The sequence below is a fragment of the Mixophyes fleayi genome (genome assembly GCF_038048845.1).
Source record: "Mixophyes fleayi isolate aMixFle1 chromosome 6 unlocalized genomic scaffold, aMixFle1.hap1 SUPER_6_unloc_1, whole genome shotgun sequence".
Classification (NCBI taxonomy): Eukaryota; Metazoa; Chordata; class Amphibia; order Anura; family Limnodynastidae; genus Mixophyes; species Mixophyes fleayi.
Window position 1 is genome coordinate 101,614 of NW_027445892.1, and position 24,496 is coordinate 126,109.

The following is a 24,496-nucleotide window of genomic DNA, read 5'->3' on the forward strand; positions in this document are numbered from 1 at the left end:
ACAGGCTAAAGGTTGTCATTGGGCGAATTGTTCATCCTGATCAGACTTGTGGCATTCCTGGGAGAAGGATTGCAGACAGCCTTGCGCTGCTGAGGGACACGGTTCATTATATCAAAGACCGCCATGCACACGTGGCCCTGGTCAGTCTTGATCAGGAGAAGGCCTTTGATCGTGTCTCTCATGGTTTTATGCGTAAGGTTCTGTGCAGGTTTGGATTGGGTGATATGTTTTGTTCTTATGTTAACCTGATGTACCTTGATATTTACAGCTCGGTGTTGGTGAACGGCTGGAAGACTGACCCCTTCTCTGTACTGTCTGGGGTCAGACAAGGCTGCCCTCTTTCACCTCTCCTTTTTGTCTGTTGTATAGAGCTCTTTGCGATGTCCATCAGGCGAAACCCAGAGATCAGAGGGATCACCGCACCGGGTCCAGACCGACTAGAGGCCAAGTGTTCGCTCTACATGGACGACGTCACTGTCTTCTGCGCTGATCAGCGTTCGGTGGCAGCACTCGTCCAGACCTGCAACAACTTCGGCCAAGCTTCAGGGGCAAAAGTCAACTGCGGGAAGTCAGAGGCAATGCTGTTTGGTCAGTGGCACCTGTCATCCCCCGCTGCATTCCCCTTCACAATCAAGCCGGACTTCATCAAAATTCTTGGAGTTTGGTTCGGTGGAGAGGAGGCGGCCCTGAAGTGCTGGGAAGAGAGACTGGCAATAGTCCGGCAAAAGATTGGACTGTGGAGCCTCAGACTTCTTACCATCGAAGGGAAAGCACTGGTACTGCGCAATGAGATTCTTCCCGTTCTTCAGTACACGGCCCAAGCTTGGCCACCTCTTGCTGCCGTCTGTAAGACCATCACGAGGACAGTCTTTCACTTCATCTGGGGCTCCAAAATGGACAGAGTGAAGCGGTCTGTTATGTACAAGGAGCCCCACAAAGGTGGGAAAGGGATCCCTGATATCCCCACCATGCTGCGGGCCTTCTTTGTTTGCAACTGTATCCGCAGGACACTCCTTGAAAAGAACGTTTGCTCTGCTGGGAAGTCCATGTCACGCTTTTTCCTTCTTCCTCTTTGGAGGAAACTTGGTTGGGACAAGTGGGACAGCTCCTTCCCTTACAACTGGACTACACCTTGGTTTTACCTGGATGTTGGACAATTTGTGAGGGAGCACCATCTGGAGGGACTTAAACCAGACTTGTGGAAACCTAAAACTATCCACAAGCTCATCAGAGCTAAGGACATTATGGAGTCTGTTCCAGGGCTCCCTGTGGCCACGGCCAAACATGTTTGGGAGAATGTGGCCTCTAAGAGACTGACTAATGGACATAAGGACATTGCATGGATGGCCATTCAGGGGGGTTTGCCTCTCAGGACATTTATGCACTCCCGAAACCTGTGCAGATATGTTCACTGCCCCTTTTGTATTACCAAGAGGGAGACTGCTCAACATATCTTTTGGGACTGTCCCACTGCACAGGCATTGTTGGATGCCCTGGAACATGAACTTAAGGACAGTGTGCCCAGGACTTGCCTCTCATACCATTCGGTATTTTATGGATTATTTCCTGGGACTCACACCGTTGAGGCAATCCAGGAGGCCTGGCGCCTTATGAACTGTTTTAAGGACGCTATGTGGCTTGCCAGGAACCGCCTCATCTTGAAGCGGGAGAAGATGACCATCCAGGACTGTCGCAGGCTTATCCATAGCCTGTTAAGAGACTATAACACCCTTGACAGTCCTGAGGAAGATGAAGACGACGATTGATTGTAATTGATTGATTGTTGTCTCCTCTTCTCCTCCTCCCCATTGTGTCTATTTTCAATAAAAAACTTTGGTTTGTGCTCCCCTCCCTCTCCCCCTCCAACCCATTCCCCTTCACAGCATGAAGTATTATTGAATGTCATGTCTATTTATGCACCCTTCCCTTTGTGTCTGTCCTCAATAAAAAACTTTTTGCTCGTGACTCCATCACCCTACCCCTCTCACCTACCTCCCCCTCACACCCAATGTTATTTTATTGCACTGTAATACACTGTAAAGTTTGAATGGTTAGTGCAGTACTTGATGTATATAGTGTAGGATGTCATGTCTTGTACTTTATGCCCTGTATTGCACTAAAACGTATGCATGATCATGTCTTACGGTGTACTGCGTACACTTGAATGAAATGTATGAACTGTGTTTTTTGTACTTTATACAAAATAAAGCTACTTTTTCAATCAAAAAAAAATCTGTTCTTATCAGTTTAATATCTGATACGCCCCCTATCTGGGGGCCATATATTAAATGGATTTTTAGAACAGGGAGATGGAAGAAGAGCTTGCTCTGTCCACTCCACGCATTGACCTGGTATTGCAGTACTTCCAGGACCGGTGCACTTCTCTTATCCAGTTATCAAAAAATAGAATCATGTCTCTTTTCAGCAACAAAAAAACATAAGAACAGATTTTTGTCTCCTGTGTCTTATTTCGTGTCAATTTATTGTGTCTTTTTGTTGTTTTGTTTCTTATCTCTTTTAGCAAACAAGCATTTGCAGATAAGAAGACCCTTTTCTTTGTCCAAAAGGATTACTGAATTGATCCAATTATTCCTTTAATGGAGCAACTTGTGATTTGCAAATTCAATTGGATCTCCGAATGAATGAAACTATTAATCTGACGTAGTGTGTCTCCCTCTTGTGGACCCAGTGACATAATAAAGGCAAGTGAGGATTATGACACACACCTTTTAGAACCCTGCTGCTGTTGCAGCATGCAGCTTCCTTTTCTATTTACTTGCCGGTGGCCCGAGAAACAATTGTGATGCACCTTGAAGTGCTGTTTCTGTGACATGCTGTGAATATTCCGAAAGAAGCTGGGCAGACAGTGTGATTAATTGCCTGGGGAGACGAGGACGGAACGGCAGGCCGACTAATCAGCGGGCGTCGTTGCACTTATGGTCAAGGGGAGGAGTTAATGCAAATTTTGCAGGCATCTCGTTTGAAAAGTCCTCGGCTCATGTGCGTGCCTTTGCAGACAGAGAGGTGTAAAGAGGGTCCCAGTGAAGGTGTCAGGCTTTTCAGGCTAGTCGGGCCTAGAATGTGCAGCAATGGAGTGTTGTGGGCCGCCGCTGAAGAAAGTATACGGCGTGTGGCGTGGCTGTCTCCTACAGTTGTCAGGCCTAGCCTGAGAAGCGGGCGCTTTCCTGGGTCCCTTTTCAGGTTATCGCTTCTCGGCCTTTTGGCTAAGATCAAGTGTAGTATCTGTTCTTATCAGTTTAATATCTGATACGCCCCCTATCTGGGGGCCATATATTAAATGGATTTTTAGAACAGGGAGATGGAAGAAGAGCTTGCTCTGTCCACTCCACGCATTGACCTGGTATTGCAGTACTTCCAGGACCGGTGCACTTCTCTTATCCAGTTATCAAAAAATAGAATCATGTCTCTTTTCAGCAACAAAAAAACATAAGAACAGATTTTTGTCTCCTGTGTCTTATTTCGTGTCAATTTATTGTGTCTTTTTGTTGTTTTGTTTCTTATCTCTTTTAGCAAACAAGCATTTGCAGATAAGAAGACCCTTTTCTTTGTCCAAAAGGATTACTGAATTGATCCAATTATTCCTTTAATGGAGCAACTTGTGATTTGCAAATTCAATTGGATCTCCGAATGAATGAAACTATTAATCTGACGTAGTGTGTCTCCCTCTTGTGGACCCAGTGACATAATAAAGGCAAGTGAGGATTATGACACACACCTTTTAGAACCCTGCTGCTGTTGCAGCATGCAGCTTCCTTTTCTATTTACTTGCCGGTGGCCCGAGAAACAATTGTGATGCACCTTGAAGTGCTGTTTCTGTGACATGCTGTGAATATTCCGAAAGAAGCTGGGCAGACAGTGTGATTAATTGCCTGGGGAGACGAGGACGGAACGGCAGGCCGACTAATCAGCGGGCGTCGTTGCACTTATGGTCAAGGGGAGGAGTTAATGCAAATTTTGCAGGCATCTCGTTTGAAAAGTCCTCGGCTCATGTGCGTGCCTTTGCAGACAGAGAGGTGTAAAGAGGGTCCCAGTGAAGGTGTCAGGCTTTTCAGGCTAGTCGGGCCTAGAATGTGCAGCAATGGAGTGTTGTGGGCCGCCGCTGAAGAAAGTATACGGCGTGTGGCGTGGCTGTCTCCTACAGTTGTCAGGCCTAGCCTGAGAAGCGGGCGCTTTCCTGGGTCCCTTTTCAGGTTATCGCTTCTCGGCCTTTTGGCTAAGATCAAGTGTAGTATCTGTTCTTATCAGTTTAATATCTGATACGCCCCCTATCTGGGGGCCATATATTAAATGGATTTTTAGAACAGGGAGATGGAAGAAGAGCTTGCTCTGTCCACTCCACGCATTGACCTGGTATTGCAGTACTTCCAGGACCGGTGCACTTCTCTTATCCAGTTATCAAAAAATAGAATCATGTCTCTTTTCAGCAACAAAAAAACATAAGAACAGATTTTTGTCTCCTGTGTCTTATTTCGTGTCAATTTATTGTGTCTTTTTGTTGTTTTGTTTCTTATCTCTTTTAGCAAACAAGCATTTGCAGATAAGAAGACCCTTTTCTTTGTCCAAAAGGATTACTGAATTGATCCAATTATTCCTTTAATGGAGCAACTTGTGATTTGCAAATTCAATTGGATCTCCGAATGAATGAAACTATTAATCTGACGTAGTGTGTCTCCCTCTTGTGGACCCAGTGACATAATAAAGGCAAGTGAGGATTATGACACACACCTTTTAGAACCCTGCTGCTGTTGCAGCATGCAGCTTCCTTTTCTATTTACTTGCCGGTGGCCCGAGAAACAATTGTGATGCACCTTGAAGTGCTGTTTCTGTGACATGCTGTGAATATTCCGAAAGAAGCTGGGCAGACAGTGTGATTAATTGCCTGGGGAGACGAGGACGGAACGGCAGGCCGACTAATCAGCGGGCGTCGTTGCACTTATGGTCAAGGGGAGGAGTTAATGCAAATTTTGCAGGCATCTCGTTTGAAAAGTCCTCGGCTCATGTGCGTGCCTTTGCAGACAGAGAGGTGTAAAGAGGGTCCCAGTGAAGGTGTCAGGCTTTTCAGGCTAGTCGGGCCTAGAATGTGCAGCAATGGAGTGTTGTGGGCCGCCGCTGAAGAAAGTATACGGCGTGTGGCGTGGCTGTCTCCTACAGTTGTCAGGCCTAGCCTGAGAAGCGGGCGCTTTCCTGGGTCCCTTTTCAGGTTATCGCTTCTCGGCCTTTTGGCTAAGATCAAGTGTAGTATCTGTTCTTATCAGTTTAATATCTGATACGCCCCCTATCTGGGGGCCATATATTAAATGGATTTTTAGAACAGGGAGATGGAAGAAGAGCTTGCTCTGTCCACTCCACGCATTGACCTGGTATTGCAGTACTTCCAGGACCGGTGCACTTCTCTTATCCAGTTATCAAAAAATAGAATCATGTCTCTTTTCAGCAACAAAAAAACATAAGAACAGATTTTTGTCTCCTGTGTCTTATTTCGTGTCAATTTATTGTGTCTTTTTGTTGTTTTGTTTCTTATCTCTTTTAGCAAACAAGCATTTGCAGATAAGAAGACCCTTTTCTTTGTCCAAAAGGATTACTGAATTGATCCAATTATTCCTTTAATGGAGCAACTTGTGATTTGCAAATTCAATTGGATCTCCGAATGAATGAAACTATTAATCTGACGTAGTGTGTCTCCCTCTTGTGGACCCAGTGACATAATAAAGGCAAGTGAGGATTATGACACACACCTTTTAGAACCCTGCTGCTGTTGCAGCATGCAGCTTCCTTTTCTATTTACTTGCCGGTGGCCCGAGAAACAATTGTGATGCACCTTGAAGTGCTGTTTCTGTGACATGCTGTGAATATTCCGAAAGAAGCTGGGCAGACAGTGTGATTAATTGCCTGGGGAGACGAGGACGGAACGGCAGGCCGACTAATCAGCGGGCGTCGTTGCACTTATGGTCAAGGGGAGGAGTTAATGCAAATTTTGCAGGCATCTCGTTTGAAAAGTCCTCGGCTCATGTGCGTGCCTTTGCAGACAGAGAGGTGTAAAGAGGGTCCCAGTGAAGGTGTCAGGCTTTTCAGGCTAGTCGGGCCTAGAATGTGCAGCAATGGAGTGTTGTGGGCCGCCGCTGAAGAAAGTATACGGCGTGTGGCGTGGCTGTCTCCTACAGTTGTCAGGCCTAGCCTGAGAAGCGGGCGCTTTCCTGGGTCCCTTTTCAGGTTATCGCTTCTCGGCCTTTTGGCTAAGATCAAGTGTAGTATCTGTTCTTATCAGTTTAATATCTGATACGCCCCCTATCTGGGGGCCATATATTAAATGGATTTTTAGAACAGGGAGATGGAAGAAGAGCTTGCTCTGTCCACTCCACGCATTGACCTGGTATTGCAGTACTTCCAGGACCGGTGCACTTCTCTTATCCAGTTATCAAAAAATAGAATCATGTCTCTTTTCAGCAACAAAAAAACATAAGAACAGATTTTTGTCTCCTGTGTCTTATTTCGTGTCAATTTATTGTGTCTTTTTGTTGTTTTGTTTCTTATCTCTTTTAGCAAACAAGCATTTGCAGATAAGAAGACCCTTTTCTTTGTCCAAAAGGATTACTGAATTGATCCAATTATTCCTTTAATGGAGCAACTTGTGATTTGCAAATTCAATTGGATCTCCGAATGAATGAAACTATTAATCTGACGTAGTGTGTCTCCCTCTTGTGGACCCAGTGACATAATAAAGGCAAGTGAGGATTATGACACACACCTTTTAGAACCCTGCTGCTGTTGCAGCATGCAGCTTCCTTTTCTATTTACTTGCCGGTGGCCCGAGAAACAATTGTGATGCACCTTGAAGTGCTGTTTCTGTGACATGCTGTGAATATTCCGAAAGAAGCTGGGCAGACAGTGTGATTAATTGCCTGGGGAGACGAGGACGGAACGGCAGGCCGACTAATCAGCGGGCGTCGTTGCACTTATGGTCAAGGGGAGGAGTTAATGCAAATTTTGCAGGCATCTCGTTTGAAAAGTCCTCGGCTCATGTGCGTGCCTTTGCAGACAGAGAGGTGTAAAGAGGGTCCCAGTGAAGGTGTCAGGCTTTTCAGGCTAGTCGGGCCTAGAATGTGCAGCAATGGAGTGTTGTGGGCCGCCGCTGAAGAAAGTATACGGCGTGTGGCGTGGCTGTCTCCTACAGTTGTCAGGCCTAGCCTGAGAAGCGGGCGCTTTCCTGGGTCCCTTTTCAGGTTATCGCTTCTCGGCCTTTTGGCTAAGATCAAGTGTAGTATCTGTTCTTATCAGTTTAATATCTGATACGCCCCCTATCTGGGGGCCATATATTAAATGGATTTTTAGAACAGGGAGATGGAAGAAGAGCTTGCTCTGTCCACTCCACGCATTGACCTGGTATTGCAGTACTTCCAGGACCGGTGCACTTCTCTTATCCAGTTATCAAAAAATAGAATCATGTCTCTTTTCAGCAACAAAAAAACATAAGAACAGATTTTTGTCTCCTGTGTCTTATTTCGTGTCAATTTATTGTGTCTTTTTGTTGTTTTGTTTCTTATCTCTTTTAGCAAACAAGCATTTGCAGATAAGAAGACCCTTTTCTTTGTCCAAAAGGATTACTGAATTGATCCAATTATTCCTTTAATGGAGCAACTTGTGATTTGCAAATTCAATTGGATCTCCGAATGAATGAAACTATTAATCTGACGTAGTGTGTCTCCCTCTTGTGGACCCAGTGACATAATAAAGGCAAGTGAGGATTATGACACACACCTTTTAGAACCCTGCTGCTGTTGCAGCATGCAGCTTCCTTTTCTATTTACTTGCCGGTGGCCCGAGAAACAATTGTGATGCACCTTGAAGTGCTGTTTCTGTGACATGCTGTGAATATTCCGAAAGAAGCTGGGCAGACAGTGTGATTAATTGCCTGGGGAGACGAGGACGGAACGGCAGGCCGACTAATCAGCGGGCGTCGTTGCACTTATGGTCAAGGGGAGGAGTTAATGCAAATTTTGCAGGCATCTCGTTTGAAAAGTCCTCGGCTCATGTGCGTGCCTTTGCAGACAGAGAGGTGTAAAGAGGGTCCCAGTGAAGGTGTCAGGCTTTTCAGGCTAGTCGGGCCTAGAATGTGCAGCAATGGAGTGTTGTGGGCCGCCGCTGAAGAAAGTATACGGCGTGTGGCGTGGCTGTCTCCTACAGTTGTCAGGCCTAGCCTGAGAAGCGGGCGCTTTCCTGGGTCCCTTTTCAGGTTATCGCTTCTCGGCCTTTTGGCTAAGATCAAGTGTAGTATCTGTTCTTATCAGTTTAATATCTGATACGCCCCCTATCTGGGGGCCATATATTAAATGGATTTTTAGAACAGGGAGATGGAAGAAGAGCTTGCTCTGTCCACTCCACGCATTGACCTGGTATTGCAGTACTTCCAGGACCGGTGCACTTCTCTTATCCAGTTATCAAAAAATAGAATCATGTCTCTTTTCAGCAACAAAAAAACATAAGAACAGATTTTTGTCTCCTGTGTCTTATTTCGTGTCAATTTATTGTGTCTTTTTGTTGTTTTGTTTCTTATCTCTTTTAGCAAACAAGCATTTGCAGATAAGAAGACCCTTTTCTTTGTCCAAAAGGATTACTGAATTGATCCAATTATTCCTTTAATGGAGCAACTTGTGATTTGCAAATTCAATTGGATCTCCGAATGAATGAAACTATTAATCTGACGTAGTGTGTCTCCCTCTTGTGGACCCAGTGACATAATAAAGGCAAGTGAGGATTATGACACACACCTTTTAGAACCCTGCTGCTGTTGCAGCATGCAGCTTCCTTTTCTATTTACTTGCCGGTGGCCCGAGAAACAATTGTGATGCACCTTGAAGTGCTGTTTCTGTGACATGCTGTGAATATTCCGAAAGAAGCTGGGCAGACAGTGTGATTAATTGCCTGGGGAGACGAGGACGGAACGGCAGGCCGACTAATCAGCGGGCGTCGTTGCACTTATGGTCAAGGGGAGGAGTTAATGCAAATTTTGCAGGCATCTCGTTTGAAAAGTCCTCGGCTCATGTGCGTGCCTTTGCAGACAGAGAGGTGTAAAGAGGGTCCCAGTGAAGGTGTCAGGCTTTTCAGGCTAGTCGGGCCTAGAATGTGCAGCAATGGAGTGTTGTGGGCCGCCGCTGAAGAAAGTATACGGCGTGTGGCGTGGCTGTCTCCTACAGTTGTCAGGCCTAGCCTGAGAAGCGGGCGCTTTCCTGGGTCCCTTTTCAGGTTATCGCTTCTCGGCCTTTTGGCTAAGATCAAGTGCAGTTGTGGCAGATCAGCACTTGCCTCTTTAACTAGAGGGCTGGAATGCAGCTTTGAAAGGCTGGGACAAAAGTGCATCCGGACTGGAAACCCGGGGGGCCATAAATCACGGGTCAAGAGACCTTAATATAGATACAACGTGATTCTGTTGGCACCCACGCACTTTTGACCTCTTTCTCCTAAGCAATGCTATATTCTTTGCCCGGACCTTTTTGGCTGGGCAAGAAAATTTTTATACCCGGCCCAGGGTGAAGCTCCGGCGGATCTCAGGGGCAAAATGGGTCCCCTAGTGTGGCAGGCCAAGGGGGCCCATACTAGCCCAGCCACCCGGCTGGGGCCGTACCCACTCGGCTTGAGTCCTGGGTGAAGCTCCGGCAGATCCCAGGGACTAATGGGGCCCTTCTAGCTTTGCGGCGACGAGGGTCCAACCCTGCCCAGCCACCCGGCTGGGGCCGTACCCACTCGGCTTGAGTCCTGGGTGAAGCTCCGGCAGATCCCAGGGACTAATGGGGCCCTCCTAGCTTCGCGGCGACGAGGGTCCAACCCCGCCCAGCCACCCGGCTGGGGCCGTACCCAATCGGCACACCGAGCACTGGGTGAAGCTTCGGCGGATCCCAGGGGCTAAGAGGCTCCCCTAGCTTTGCGGCGAAGGGAGTCAGACGACCCCGGCCCCTAAGTGACCTTTTTGGTTCTGGGGGTCGAGGACCAGGGTCCTTCCTCTCCGGAGGGAGGACCACGCACCGAAAACTCTTGTGCATGTTTTTTGGGTATTTACTCATTTTTTTCGTGCACAAGGGACGAGCTCAAGGCTTTAAATAAAAAAAAAAAAAAAAAAAAAAAAAAAAAAAAAAAAAAAAAAAAAATCTGTTCTTATCAGTTTAATATCTGATACGCCCCCTATCTGGGGGCCATATATTAAATGGATTTTTAGAACAGGGAGATGGAAGAAGAGCTTGCTCTGTCCACTCCACGCATTGACCTGGTATTGCAGTACTTCCAGGACCGGTGCACTTCTCTTATCCAGTTATCAAAAAATAGAATCATGTCTCTTTTCAGCAACAAAAAAACATAAGAACAGATTTTTGTCTCCTGTGTCTTATTTCGTGTCAATTTATTGTGTCTTTTTGTTGTTTTGTTTCTTATCTCTTTTAGCAAACAAGCATTTGCAGATAAGAAGACCCTTTTCTTTGTCCAAAAGGATTACTGAATTGATCCAATTATTCCTTTAATGGAGCAACTTGTGATTTGCAAATTCAATTGGATCTCCGAATGAATGAAACTATTAATCTGACGTAGTGTGTCTCCCTCTTGTGGACCCAGTGACATAATAAAGGCAAGTGAGGATTATGACACACACCTTTTAGAACCCTGCTGCTGTTGCAGCATGCAGCTTCCTTTTCTATTTACTTGCCGGTGGCCCGAGAAACAATTGTGATGCACCTTGAAGTGCTGTTTCTGTGACATGCTGTGAATATTCCGAAAGAAGCTGGGCAGACAGTGTGATTAATTGCCTGGGGAGACGAGGACGGAACGGCAGGCCGACTAATCAGCGGGCGTCGTTGCACTTATGGTCAAGGGGAGGAGTTAATGCAAATTTTGCAGGCATCTCGTTTGAAAAGTCCTCGGCTCATGTGCGTGCCTTTGCAGACAGAGAGGTGTAAAGAGGGTCCCAGTGAAGGTGTCAGGCTTTTCAGGCTAGTCGGGCCTAGAATGTGCAGCAATGGAGTGTTGTGGGCCGCCGCTGAAGAAAGTATACGGCGTGTGGCGTGGCTGTCTCCTACAGTTGTCAGGCCTAGCCTGAGAAGCGGGCGCTTTCCTGGGTCCCTTTTCAGGTTATCGCTTCTCGGCCTTTTGGCTAAGATCAAGTGTAGTATCTGTTCTTATCAGTTTAATATCTGATACGCCCCCTATCTGGGGGCCATATATTAAATGGATTTTTAGAACAGGGAGATGGAAGAAGAGCTTGCTCTGTCCACTCCACGCATTGACCTGGTATTGCAGTACTTCCAGGACCGGTGCACTTCTCTTATCCAGTTATCAAAAAATAGAATCATGTCTCTTTTCAGCAACAAAAAAACATAAGAACAGATTTTTGTCTCCTGTGTCTTATTTCGTGTCAATTTATTGTGTCTTTTTGTTGTTTTGTTTCTTATCTCTTTTAGCAAACAAGCATTTGCAGATAAGAAGACCCTTTTCTTTGTCCAAAAGGATTACTGAATTGATCCAATTATTCCTTTAATGGAGCAACTTGTGATTTGCAAATTCAATTGGATCTCCGAATGAATGAAACTATTAATCTGACGTAGTGTGTCTCCCTCTTGTGGACCCAGTGACATAATAAAGGCAAGTGAGGATTATGACACACACCTTTTAGAACCCTGCTGCTGTTGCAGCATGCAGCTTCCTTTTCTATTTACTTGCCGGTGGCCCGAGAAACAATTGTGATGCACCTTGAAGTGCTGTTTCTGTGACATGCTGTGAATATTCCGAAAGAAGCTGGGCAGACAGTGTGATTAATTGCCTGGGGAGACGAGGACGGAACGGCAGGCCGACTAATCAGCGGGCGTCGTTGCACTTATGGTCAAGGGGAGGAGTTAATGCAAATTTTGCAGGCATCTCGTTTGAAAAGTCCTCGGCTCATGTGCGTGCCTTTGCAGACAGAGAGGTGTAAAGAGGGTCCCAGTGAAGGTGTCAGGCTTTTCAGGCTAGTCGGGCCTAGAATGTGCAGCAATGGAGTGTTGTGGGCCGCCGCTGAAGAAAGTATACGGCGTGTGGCGTGGCTGTCTCCTACAGTTGTCAGGCCTAGCCTGAGAAGCGGGCGCTTTCCTGGGTCCCTTTTCAGGTTATCGCTTCTCGGCCTTTTGGCTAAGATCAAGTGTAGTATCTGTTCTTATCAGTTTAATATCTGATACGCCCCCTATCTGGGGGCCATATATTAAATGGATTTTTAGAACAGGGAGATGGAAGAAGAGCTTGCTCTGTCCACTCCACGCATTGACCTGGTATTGCAGTACTTCCAGGACCGGTGCACTTCTCTTATCCAGTTATCAAAAAATAGAATCATGTCTCTTTTCAGCAACAAAAAAACATAAGAACAGATTTTTGTCTCCTGTGTCTTATTTCGTGTCAATTTATTGTGTCTTTTTGTTGTTTTGTTTCTTATCTCTTTTAGCAAACAAGCATTTGCAGATAAGAAGACCCTTTTCTTTGTCCAAAAGGATTACTGAATTGATCCAATTATTCCTTTAATGGAGCAACTTGTGATTTGCAAATTCAATTGGATCTCCGAATGAATGAAACTATTAATCTGACGTAGTGTGTCTCCCTCTTGTGGACCCAGTGACATAATAAAGGCAAGTGAGGATTATGACACACACCTTTTAGAACCCTGCTGCTGTTGCAGCATGCAGCTTCCTTTTCTATTTACTTGCCGGTGGCCCGAGAAACAATTGTGATGCACCTTGAAGTGCTGTTTCTGTGACATGCTGTGAATATTCCGAAAGAAGCTGGGCAGACAGTGTGATTAATTGCCTGGGGAGACGAGGACGGAACGGCAGGCCGACTAATCAGCGGGCGTCGTTGCACTTATGGTCAAGGGGAGGAGTTAATGCAAATTTTGCAGGCATCTCGTTTGAAAAGTCCTCGGCTCATGTGCGTGCCTTTGCAGACAGAGAGGTGTAAAGAGGGTCCCAGTGAAGGTGTCAGGCTTTTCAGGCTAGTCGGGCCTAGAATGTGCAGCAATGGAGTGTTGTGGGCCGCCGCTGAAGAAAGTATACGGCGTGTGGCGTGGCTGTCTCCTACAGTTGTCAGGCCTAGCCTGAGAAGCGGGCGCTTTCCTGGGTCCCTTTTCAGGTTATCGCTTCTCGGCCTTTTGGCTAAGATCAAGTGTAGTATCTGTTCTTATCAGCTTACCAACTACCCGGTGGAGGTTATGCTGAGTGTGGCTCATCCGATAGCGCACTCTAACATTGGTGAGGGGCTGATGTAGACTCTGCTGCATGGTGCACTTGTCTCTCTCCTGCCCAAAACCCAGAGGACATACCTGAGTGTGGCTCATCCGATAGCACACTCTAACCCTGGTGAGGAACTGTTTGAGACTTGTGTTACCCGATCAAAGCCGGCCAGGAGCAAGAAGACCGACCCCGGGGAAGAAGCGCTGCCGACCCCCCCCCTGCCTGCCGGGAAGAAGACGCCGGGAGCACCTCCGGCTGAAGAAGCCCTCCTCTCCTCGGGCCCTGCTCCACTGGAAGAAGTGCCTCCTCTTCAGCGGAAGCCCCTGCTCCTCTCTACCCAGCGGGAGGACATCTGCACTGCTCCCTCCACCCCGGACGACCAGCCTCTCTACCCCAGGAAGAGCCAGGACGATGGCCTCAGCTACCCCAGCTCCTGCCTCCACCCCTGCTCCTGCCCCTGGGAAGAAGGGAGGAAAGACGACCGCCCCGAAGCCTCCCCCCGTGGCCGGAACCTCTGCCTCCACCGCCCCTGCTGCTGCCGGACAAGGCCAGCCCAACCAGGACACCCCCCAGAAGACCCCCACCCTGGAACCCTGGATGAGGCAGACCGTGGTCCTGAAGCTGAAGGAAGTGGAAGGAAGGGTCCCAGACATGACGGCCGAGACCTTCGGCAAGAAGATGATCCTGGACCAGGGCTTCTCCAAGGCTGAAACCCTCAGCGTGCAGAACTACCTGAAAGGGATCTGGTACATCACCTTCGCCTCCATTGCCATCTGCAAGAGGTACTGGGAGGCAGTGAAGACTGCGAGACCGGAGTCTCCCTTCTCCCGCTTCGTGGGGAACTGCCCCATCCAGAGAGAGGAGAGAAGAGTCACGGTCTCCATGAGAAATCCTCACACCCCTGGTAAGGACATCGCTACCTTCCTGAGCCGCTTCTGCTCCGTGGTCAAGGACCCCTCCAAGATCCTGGATGTCAACGGCTTCTGGACAGGCAAGTGGTCCATTATCATCAGACTGAGGAAAGACAGCACGGCAACTGACGGACTCCAACACCTGCCATCAAGCTTTGCCCTGGGCGGCTCTGCCGGCCTCCTCCACTATGCCGATCAGCCGAGGAACTGCAGAAAATGCGGGGAAGCTGACCACATGGCGAGAAGCTGCAAGGTCTCAGCCTGCAGGAACTGCAAGGTGGCGGGGCACGAGTCCAAGGATTGCCCAAGAAAATTGTCCTGCAACCTCTGCGGCCTGGCCAGCCACATCTACAGGGACTGCCCCCAGAGGGCCAGATCCTACGCTGCAGCTGCCGGGATCGGACTGCCGGAAAGCGGACCTGCCCCTGCCCTGCAGCCCAAGCCAGCCCAGAGGAAGCAACAGAAGCCCACACCGCAGCCAAGAGCTGGTAAGATATCTCCCACCCCTGTTGTGACAGCACCCCCCTCCCTCCCCGCTGTCACAACACCCCCCCCCCCTGCAGTAGCACTAACCCCCTCCACCGCTACTGCAGCTCCCTCCCTTTCCCTGGAGGATTTCCCCCCCCTCCTCCCTCTTGTGTCTGCAGGTGATGAGAACAAACAAAGAAGGAAGCGGAAAGAGCTGGACAGCCCAGCTGGCGACTCTGACCCTTCCAAGAAAAAGGCAATCGAGCTGGAAGAGGACCCTCTCCCGTCAGAGGGGGCCCTGGTAGAGATGGTGGATGAGCTGCTGGATTCTGAGCAGGAGGAGGAAGAATTCCTACAACTGCCCCAAATCTGCCTATTCGACCAGCTAGAGGAGAAAGGTCTGCTCCCACCCGAAGGGGACACGGGCAGACCGGACCAAGTCCCACCGGACAAGGAGGGTAACTGATGTATTGACTGTGCTAACTCTCTTTTTTCTCCCAACTAATGGCTAACTTTTCTCTTTTTACCATTAATGTGAGGAGTGTGAAGGATAAGATTAGACGTCAGTCTGTGTTTACCTTTCTTGACAGTCAGAAATGTGATGTTTACATGTTGCAGGAATGTTCTCTCCCTTTCTCTAGTTCCTACAGGCATCTGGGGAGGCAGTGGTCTCACGGGCCCTCCTATTGGTCTGGGGGGAGTGACTGTAAGTCTGCAGGGGTCGCCATTCTTATCAGGGGAAGCCTCTTTACATTAGATTCCGTTCAGGAGTTTGTCTGCGGCAGATTGCTTATCGTAGATGGCTCCTGGGCGGGTGAGCCTATCAGGCTTATCTGTGTGTATGCATCCCCGGGTAAGAATGAGCGTTTGGAGCTTTTCCAGACCCTGCGGGCCCAGCTCGCAACCACCAGGGCGGTAGTGATGGCTGGGGACTTTAACTGTCCTATAGAGGAAGATGGTAGGAGTTCTTGTACTAATGCTAAACTTGATGTTTCTTCCAGGTTGTTGCAGGAGATGGTAGCCGAAGCATCCTTGCGGGATGCAGTGGGATCTATGGGGGCCGGCTCTGTGAATTATACTTGGAGCCGCCCCGATGGCTCAGTGCGTTCCCGGATTGACTTTGTGTTTACATCGAGAGCGGTAAGACAAAACAGGCATGTCATGGTTCCCTGCTTTTTCTCTGATCATAGGGCCATTCTCTTTGAAGGTGTTCTGGGTCACGGGTTCCCTCCCGGCCCTGGCTCTTGGAAGCTGAACTGCGCTCTGCTGGGAAAGGAAGAGGTGATGGTTGAGCTGAGGGATGCCTATGTAATGTGGAAAAATGACAAAATGTATTTTGACTGTATGTCTAACTGGTGGGAGTATGTCAAGGGCAAGTTTCGCAGTTTCTTTCAGGCTAAAGGCCGCCAACAGGCGTGCGAGAGGAAGAGAAACTTCAGGAGACTTCAGCGTCAGCTGCAGTCCCTGCTGGATCTCCAACTCTGCGGCTGGGATGTGAAGGATGATCTGGCTGAGGCCAAAGGGGGCCTGAAAAGGCACTTCGAGGAAGAGGCCAATCGCATCATCTTCCGTTCCAAGGTGGAGAATCTGGAGAAGGGTGAGAAATGTAATTCTTTCTTTTTCAGAAAACTCCACTCCGGCCACACGCCCCTGACTGAGCTGCGGGACGAGTCTGGCACCCCCAGGAGGGGGAAGGAGGGCGTCATGGGAGTCGTCTCAGACTACTACGGCAAACTCTACTCCCCTAAGACTACAGACGACGACGCAGCTGAATCTTTCCTGTCAGGTATCACTAACCCTATTGATCCTACAGGTAGGGCAGCTATGGATGCCCCCCTCACCTTGGGGGAGCTGCACTCTGCCGCTAAATCCTTTAGGCCGGGCAGGACCCCGGGCAGTGATGGCCTCCCAGCCGAGCTCTATGTAGCGCTGTGGGACCTCATTGGCCCGGACCTGCTAGAGCTGTATGAGGAGATGGTGGTGGAGGGCAGGATGCCTCCTACTCTGAGAGAGGGCTTGATCACGATTTTGTACAAGCGCAAGGGAGAGAGATGTGACCTCAAAAATTGGAGGCCCATCTCCCTCCTGAACGTGGACTACAAGATTTTGGCCAAGGTACTAGCCAACAGGCTAAAGGTTGTCATTGGGCGAATTGTTCATCCTGATCAGACTTGTGGCATTCCTGGTAGAAGGATTGCAGACAGCCTTGCGCTGCTGAGGGACACGGTTCATTATATCAAAGACCGCCACGCACATGTGGCCCTGGTCAGTCTTGATCAGGAGAAGGCCTTTGATCGTGTCTCTCATGGTTTTATGCGTAAGGTTCTGTGCAGGTTTGGATTGGGTGATATGTTTTGTTCTTATGTTAACCTGATGTACCTTGATATTTACAGCTCGGTGTTGGTGAACGGCTGGAAGACTGACCCCTTCTCTGTACTGTCTGGGGTCAGACAAGGCTGCCCTCTTTCACCTCTCCTTTTTGTCTGTTGTATAGAGCTCTTTGCGATGTCCATCAGGCGAAACCCAGAGATCAGAGGGATCACCGCACCGGGTCCAGACCGACTAGAGGCCAAGTGTTCGCTCTACATGGATGACGTCACTGTCTTCTGCGCTGATCAGCGTTCGGTGGCAGCACTCGTCCAGACCTGCAACAACTTCGGCCAAGCTTCAGGGGCAAAAGTCAACTGCGGGAAGTCAGAGGCAATGCTGTTTGGTCAGTGGCACCTGTCATCCCCCGCTGCATTCCCCTTCACAATCAAGCCGGACTTCATCAAAATTCTTGGAGTTTGGTTCGGTGGAGAGGAGGCGGCCCTGAAGTGCTGGGAAGAGAGACTGGCAACAGTCCGGCAAAAGATTGGACTGTGGAGCCTCAGACTTCTTACCATCGAAGGGAAAGCACTGGTACTGCGCAACGAGATTCTTCCCGTTCTTCAGTACACGGCCCAAGCTTGGCCACCTCTTGCTGCCGTCTGTAAGACCATCACGAGGACAGTCTTTCACTTCATCTGGGGCTCCAAAATGGACAGAGTGAAGCGGTCAGTTATGTACAAGGAGCCCCACAAAGGTGGGAAAGGGATCCCGGATATCCCCACCATGCTGCGTGCCTTCTTTGTTTGCAACTGTATCCGCAGGACACTCCTTGAAAAGAACGTTTGCTCTGCTGGGAAGTCCATGTCACGCTTTTTCCTTCTTCCTCTTTGGAGGAAACTTGGTTGGGACAAGTGGGACAGCTCCTTCCCTTACAACTGGACTACACCTTGGTTTTACCTGGATGTTGGACAATTTGTGAGGGAGCACCATCTGGAGGGACTTAAACCAGACTTGTGGAAACCTAAAACTATCCACAAGCTCATCAGAGCTAAGGACATTATGGAGTCTGTTCCAGGGCTCCCTGTGGCCACGGCCAAACATGTTTGGGAGAATGTGGCCTCTAAGAGACTGACTAATGGACATAAAGACATTGCATGGATGGCCATTCAGGGGGGTTTGCCTCTCAGGACATTTATGCACTCCCGAAACCTGTGCAGATATGTTCACTGCCCCTTTTGTATTACCAAGAGGGAGACTGCTCAACATATCTTTTGGGACTGTCCCACTGCACAGGCATTGTTGGATGCCCTGGAACATGAACTTAAGGACAGTGTGCCCAGGACTTGCCTCTCATACCATTCGGTATTTTATGGATTATTTCCTGGGACTCACACCGTTGAGGCAATCCAGGAGGCCTGGCGCCTTATGAACTGTTTTAAGGACGCTATGTGGCTTGCCAGGAACCGCCTCATCTTGAAGCGGGAGAAGATGACCATCCAGGACTGTCGCAGGCTTATCCATAGCCTGTTAAGAGACTATAACACCCTTGACAGTCCTGAGGAAGATGAAGACGACGATTGATTGTAATTGATTGATTGTTGTCTCCTCTTCTCCTCCTCCCCATTGTGTCTATTTTCAATAAAAAACTTTGGTTTGTGCTCCCCTCCCTTTCCCCCTCCAACCCATTCCCCTTCACAGCATGAAGTATTATTGAATGTCATGTCTATTTATGCACCCTTCCCTTTGTGTCTGTCCTCAATAAAAACTTTTTGCTCGTGACTCCATCACCCTACCCCTCTCACCTACCTCCCCCTCACATCCAATGTTATTTTATTGTACTGTGATACGTTTTAAGTTTGAATGGTTAGTGCAGTACTTGATGTATATAGTGTAGGATGTCATGTCTTGTACTTTATGCCCTGTATTGTACTAAAACGTATGCATGATCATGTCTTACGGTGTACTGCGTACACTTGAATGAAATGTATGAACTGTGTTTTTTGTACTTTATACAAAATAAAGCTACTTTTTCAATCAAAAAATCTGTTCTTATCAGTTTAATATCTGATACGCCCCCTATCTGGGGGCCATATATTAAATGGATTTTTAGAACAGGGAGATGGAAGAAGAGCTTGCTCTGTCCACTCCACGCATTGACCTGGTATTGCAGTACTTCCAGGACCGGTGCACTTCTCTTATCCAGTTATCAAAAAATAGAATCATGTCTCTTTTCAGCAACAAAAAAACATAAGAACAGATTTTTGTCTCCTGTGTCTTATTTCGTGTCAATTTATTGTGTCTTTTTGTTGTTTTGTTTCTTATCTCTTTTAGCAAACAAGCATTTGCAGATAAGAAGACCCTTTTCTTTGTCCAAAAGGATTACTGAATTGATCCAATTATTCCTTTAATGGAGCAACTTGTGATTTGCAAATTCAATTGGATCTCCGAATGAATGAAACTATTAATCTGACGTAGTGTGTCTCCCTCTTGTGGACCCAGTGACATAATAAAGGCAAGTGAGGATTATGACACACACCTTTTAGAACCCTGCTGCTGTTGCAGCATGCAGCTTCCTTTTCTATTTACTTGCCGGTGGCCCGAGAAACAATTGTGATGCACCTTGAAGTGCTGTTTCTGTGACATGCTGTGAATATTCCGAAAGAAGCTGGGCAGACAGTGTGATTAATTGCCTGGGGAGACGAGGACGGAACGGCAGGCCGACTAATCAGCGGGCGTCGTTGCACTTATGGTCAAGGGGAGGAGTTAATGCAAATTTTGCAGGCATCTCGTTTGAAAAGTCCTCGGCTCATGTGCGTGCCTTTGCAGACAGAGAGGTGTAAAGAGGGTCCCAGTGAAGGTGTCAGGCTTTTCAGGCTAGTCGGGCCTAGAATGTGCAGCAATGGAGTGTTGTGGGCCGCCGCTGAAGAAAGTATACGGCGTGTGGCGTGGCTGTCTCCTACAGTTGTCAGGCCTAGCCTGAGAAGCGGGCGCTTTCCTGGGTCCCTTTTCAGGTTATCGCTTCTCGGCCTTTTGGCTAAGATCAAGTGTAGTATCTGTTCTTATCAGTTTAATATCTGATACGCCCCCTATCTGGGGGCCATATATTAAATGGATTTTTAGAACAGGGAGATGGAAGAAGAGCTTGCTCTGTCCACTCCACGCATTGACCTGGTATTGCAGTACTTCCAGGACCGGTGCACTTCTCTTATCCAGTTATCAAAAAATAGAATCATGTCTCTTTTCAGCAACAAAAAAACATAAGAACAGATTTTTGTCTCCTGTGTCTTATTTCGTGTCAATTTATTGTGTCTTTTTGTTGTTTTGTTTCTTATCTCTTTTAGCAAACAAGCATTTGCAGATAAGAAGACCCTTTTCTTTGTCCAAAAGGATTACTGAATTGATCCAATTATTCCTTTAATGGAGCAACTTGTGATTTGCAAATTCAATTGGATCTCCGAATGAATGAAACTATTAATCTGACGTAGTGTGTCTCCCTCTTGTGGACCCAGTGACATAATAAAGGCAAGTGAGGATTATGACACACACCTTTTAGAACCCTGCTGCTGTTGCAGCATGCAGCTTCCTTTTCTATTTACTTGCCGGTGGCCCGAGAAACAATTGTGATGCACCTTGAAGTGCTGTTTCTGTGACATGCTGTGAATATTCCGAAAGAAGCTGGGCAGACAGTGTGATTAATTGCCTGGGGAGACGAGGACGGAACGGCAGGCCGACTAATCAGCGGGCGTCGTTGCACTTATGGTCAAGGGGAGGAGTTAATGCAAATTTTGCAGGCATCTCGTTTGAAAAGTCCTCGGCTCATGTGCGTGCCTTTGCAGACAGAGAGGTGTAAAGAGGGTCCCAGTGAAGGTGTCAGGCTTTTCAGGCTAGTCGGGCCTAGAATGTGCAGCAATGGAGTGTTGTGGGCCGCCGCTGAAGAAAGTATACGGCGTGTGGCGTGGCTGTCTCCTACAGTTGTCAGGCCTAGCCTGAGAAGCGGGCGCTTTCCTGGGTCCCTTTTCAGGTTATCGCTTCTCGGCCTTTTGGCTAAGATCAAGTGTAGTATCTGTTCTTATCAGTTTAATATCTGATACGCCCCCTATCTGGGGGCCATATATTAAATGGATTTTTAGAACAGGGAGATGGAAGAAGAGCTTGCTCTGTCCACTCCACGCATTGACCTGGTATTGCAGTACTTCCAGGACCGGTGCACTTCTCTTATCCAGTTATCAAAAAATAGAATCATGTCTCTTTTCAGCAACAAAAAAACATAAGAACAGATTTTTGTCTCCTGTGTCTTATTTCGTGTCAATTTATTGTGTCTTTTTGTTGTTTTGTTTCTTATCTCTTTTAGCAAACAAGCATTTGCAGATAAGAAGACCCTTTTCTTTGTCCAAAAGGATTACTGAATTGATCCAATTATTCCTTTAATGGAGCAACTTGTGATTTGCAAATTCAATTGGATCTCCGAATGAATGAAACTATTAATCTGACGTAGTGTGTCTCCCTCTTGTGGACCCAGTGACATAATAAAGGCAAGTGAGGATTATGACACACACCTTTTAGAACCCTGCTGCTGTTGCAGCATGCAGCTTCCTTTTCTATTTACTTGCCGGTGGCCCGAGAAACAATTGTGATGCACCTTGAAGTGCTGTTTCTGTGACATGCTGTGAATATTCCGAAAGAAGCTGGGCAGACAGTGTGATTAATTGCCTGGGGAGACGAGGACGGAACGGCAGGCCGACTAATCAGCGGGCGTCGTTGCACTTATGGTCAAGGGGAGGAGTTAATGCAAATTTTGCAGGCATCTCGTTTGAAAAGTCCTCGGCTCATGTGCGTGCCTTTGCAGACAGAGAGGTGTAAAGAGGGTCCCAGTGAAGGTGTCAGGCTTTTCAGGCTAGTCGGGCCTAGAATGTGCAGCAATGGAGTGTTGTGGGCCGCCGCTGAAGAAAGTATACGGCGTGTGGCGTGGCTGTCTCCTACAGTTGTCAGGCCTAGCCTGAGAAGCGGGCGCTTTCCTGGGTCCCTTTTCAGGTTATCGCTTCTCGGCCTTTTGGCTAAGATCAAGTGTAGTATCTGTTCTTATCAGTTTAATATCTGATACGCCCCCTATCTGGGGGCCATATATTAAATGGATTTTTAGAACAGGGAGATGGAAGAAGAGCTTGCTCTGTCCACTCCACGCATTGACCTGGTATTGCAGTACTTCCAGGACCGGTGCACTTCTCTTATCCAGTTATCAAAAAATAGAATCATGTCTCTTTTCAGCAACAAAAAAACATAAGAACAGATTTTTGTCTCCTGTGTCTTATTTCGTGTCAATTTATTGTGTCTTTTTGTTGTTTTGTTTCTTATCTCTTTTAGCAAACAAGCATTTGCAGATAAGAAGACCCTTTTCTTTGTCCAAAAGGATTACTGAATTGATCCAATTATTCCTTTAATGGAGCAACTTGTGATTTGCAAATTCAATTGGATCTCCGAATGAATGAAACTATTAATCTGACGTAGTGTGTCTCCCTCTTGTGGACCCAGTGACATAATAAAGGCAAGTGAGGATTATGACACACACCTTTTAGAACCCTGCTGCTGTTGCAGCATGCAGCTTCCTTTTCTATTTACTTGCCGGTGGCCCGAGAAACAATTGTGATGCACCTTGAAGTGCTGTTTCTGTGACATGCTGTGAATATTCCGAAAGAAGCTGGGCAGACAGTGTGATTAATTGCCTGGGGAGACGAGGACGGAACGGCAGGCCGACTAATCAGCGGGCGTCGTTGCACTTATGGTCAAGGGGAGGAGTTAATGCAAATTTTGCAGGCATCTCGTTTGAAAAGTCCTCGGCTCATGTGCGTGCCTTTGCAGACAGAGAGGTGTAAAGAGGGTCCCAGTGAAGGTGTCAGGCTTTTCAGGCTAGTCGGGCCTAGAATGTGCAGCAATGGAGTGTTGTGGGCCGCCGCTGAAGAAAGTATACGGCGTGTGGCGTGGCTGTCTCCTACAGTTGTCAGGCCTAGCCTGAGAAGCGGGCGCTTTCCTGGGTCCCTTTTCAGGTTATCGCTTCTCGGCCTTTTGGCTAAGATCAAGTGTAGTATCTGTTCTTATCAGCTTACCAACTACCCGGTGGAGGTTATGCTGAGTGTGGCTCATCCGATAGCGCACTCTAACATTGGTGAGGGGCTGATGTAGACTCTGCTGCATGGTGCACTTGTCTCTCTCCTGCCCAAAACCCAGAGGACATACCTGAGTGTGGCTCATCCGATAGCACACTCTAACCCTGGTGAGGAACTGTTTGAGACTTGTGTTACCCGATCAAAGCCGGCCAGGAGCAAGAAGACCGACCCCGGGGAAGAAGCGCTGCCGACCCCCCCTGCCTGCCGGGAAGAAGACGCCGGGAGCACCTCCGGCTGAAGAAGCCCTCCTCTCCTCGGGCCCTGCTCCACTGGAAGAAGCGCCTCCTCTTCAGCGGAAGCCCCTGCTCCTCTCTACCCAGCGGGAGGACATCTGCACTGCTCCCTCCACCCCGGACGACCAGCCTCTCTACCCCAGGAAGAGCCAGGACGATGGCCTCAGCTACCCCAGCTCCTGCCTCCACCCCTGCTCCTGCCCCTGGGAAGAAGGGAGGAAAGAACACCGCCCCGAAGCCTCTCCCCGTGGCCGGAACCTCTGCCTCCACTGCCCCTCCTGCTACCGGACAAGGCCAGCCCAGCCAGGACAACCCCCAGAAGACCCCCAATCTGGAACCCTGGATGAGGCAGACCGTGGTCCTGAAGCTGAAGGAAGTGGAAGGAAGGGTCCCAGACATGACGGCCGAGACCTTCGGCAAGAAGATGATCCTGGACCAGGGCTTCTCCAAGGCTGAAACCCTCAGCGTGCAGAACTACCTGAAAGGGATCTGGTACATCACCTTCGCCTCCATTGCCATCTGCAAGAGGTACTGGGAGGCAGTGAAGACTGCGAGACCGGAGTCTCCCTTCTCCCGCTTCGTGGGGAACTGCCCCATCCAGAGAGAGGAGAGAAGAGCCACGGTCTCCATGAGAAATCCTCACACCCCTGGTAAGGACATCGCTACCTTCCTGAGCCGCTTCTGCTCCGTGGTCAAGGACCCCTCCAAGATCCTGGATGTCAACGGCTTCTGGACAGGCAAGTGGTCCATTATCATCAGACTGAGGAAAGACAGCACGGCAACTGACGGACTCCAACACCTGCCATCAAGCTTTGCCCTGGGCGGCTCTGCCGGCCTCCTCCACTATGCCGATCAGCCGAGGAACTGCAGGAAATGCGGGGAAGCTGACCACATGGCGAGAAGCTGCAAGGTCTCAGCCTGCAGGAACTGCAAGGTGGCGGGGCACGAGTCCAAGGATTGCCCAAGAAAATTGTCCTGCAACCTCTGCGGCCTGGCCAGCCACATCTACAGGGACTGCCCCCAGAGGGCCAGATCCTACGCTGCAGCTGCCGGGATTGGACTGCCGGAAAGCGGACCTACCCCTGCCCTGCAGCCCAAGCCAGCCCAGAAGAAGCAACAGAAGCCCACACCGCAGCCAAGAGCTGGTAAGATATCTCCCACCC

The 24,496-nt window shown here is 48.5% G+C and overlaps 11 non-coding genes and 5 pseudogenes across 11 annotated transcripts; all 16 read left to right on the top strand.

Moving 5' to 3' along the window:
- The first annotated feature begins 2,209 nt into the window (after positions 1-2,209).
- LOC142111954 (U2 spliceosomal RNA) lies at positions 2,210-2,385 on the top strand (annotated as a pseudogene).
- An 819-nt stretch (positions 2,386-3,204) lies between these two features.
- LOC142112015 (U2 spliceosomal RNA) lies at positions 3,205-3,395 on the top strand. The gene has a single exon (XR_012681100.1). It is a non-coding gene; the product is annotated as a U2 spliceosomal RNA (small nuclear RNA).
- An 819-nt stretch (positions 3,396-4,214) lies between these two features.
- Positions 4,215-4,405, top strand: LOC142112016 (U2 spliceosomal RNA). Its single transcript, XR_012681101.1, has one exon. It is a non-coding gene; the product is annotated as a U2 spliceosomal RNA (small nuclear RNA).
- Positions 4,406-5,224: 819 nt separating this feature from the next.
- On the top strand, positions 5,225-5,415 carry LOC142112017 (U2 spliceosomal RNA). Its single transcript, XR_012681102.1, has one exon. It is a non-coding gene; the product is annotated as a U2 spliceosomal RNA (small nuclear RNA).
- Positions 5,416-6,234: 819 nt separating this feature from the next.
- On the top strand, positions 6,235-6,425 carry LOC142112018 (U2 spliceosomal RNA). Its single transcript, XR_012681103.1, has one exon. It is a non-coding gene; the product is annotated as a U2 spliceosomal RNA (small nuclear RNA).
- Positions 6,426-7,244: 819 nt separating this feature from the next.
- LOC142112020 (U2 spliceosomal RNA) lies at positions 7,245-7,435 on the top strand. Its single transcript, XR_012681104.1, has one exon. It is a non-coding gene; the product is annotated as a U2 spliceosomal RNA (small nuclear RNA).
- An 819-nt stretch (positions 7,436-8,254) lies between these two features.
- Positions 8,255-8,445, top strand: LOC142112022 (U2 spliceosomal RNA). Its single transcript, XR_012681106.1, has one exon. It is a non-coding gene; the product is annotated as a U2 spliceosomal RNA (small nuclear RNA).
- A 1,629-nt stretch (positions 8,446-10,074) lies between these two features.
- On the top strand, positions 10,075-10,313 carry LOC142111976 (U2 spliceosomal RNA; annotated as a pseudogene).
- Positions 10,314-11,132: 819 nt separating this feature from the next.
- Positions 11,133-11,323, top strand: LOC142112023 (U2 spliceosomal RNA). The gene has a single exon (XR_012681107.1). It is a non-coding gene; the product is annotated as a U2 spliceosomal RNA (small nuclear RNA).
- Positions 11,324-12,142: 819 nt separating this feature from the next.
- LOC142112024 (U2 spliceosomal RNA) lies at positions 12,143-12,333 on the top strand. Its single transcript, XR_012681109.1, has one exon. It is a non-coding gene; the product is annotated as a U2 spliceosomal RNA (small nuclear RNA).
- Positions 12,334-13,152: 819 nt separating this feature from the next.
- LOC142111994 (U2 spliceosomal RNA) lies at positions 13,153-13,309 on the top strand (annotated as a pseudogene).
- A 5,652-nt stretch (positions 13,310-18,961) lies between these two features.
- On the top strand, positions 18,962-19,134 carry LOC142111928 (U2 spliceosomal RNA; annotated as a pseudogene).
- Positions 19,135-19,953: 819 nt separating this feature from the next.
- Positions 19,954-20,144, top strand: LOC142112025 (U2 spliceosomal RNA). Its single transcript, XR_012681110.1, has one exon. It is a non-coding gene; the product is annotated as a U2 spliceosomal RNA (small nuclear RNA).
- An 819-nt stretch (positions 20,145-20,963) lies between these two features.
- LOC142112026 (U2 spliceosomal RNA) lies at positions 20,964-21,154 on the top strand. Its single transcript, XR_012681111.1, has one exon. It is a non-coding gene; the product is annotated as a U2 spliceosomal RNA (small nuclear RNA).
- Positions 21,155-21,973: 819 nt separating this feature from the next.
- LOC142112027 (U2 spliceosomal RNA) lies at positions 21,974-22,164 on the top strand. The gene has a single exon (XR_012681112.1). It is a non-coding gene; the product is annotated as a U2 spliceosomal RNA (small nuclear RNA).
- Positions 22,165-22,983: 819 nt separating this feature from the next.
- Positions 22,984-23,140, top strand: LOC142111995 (U2 spliceosomal RNA; annotated as a pseudogene).
- Positions 23,141-24,496: the final 1,356 nt, after the last annotated feature.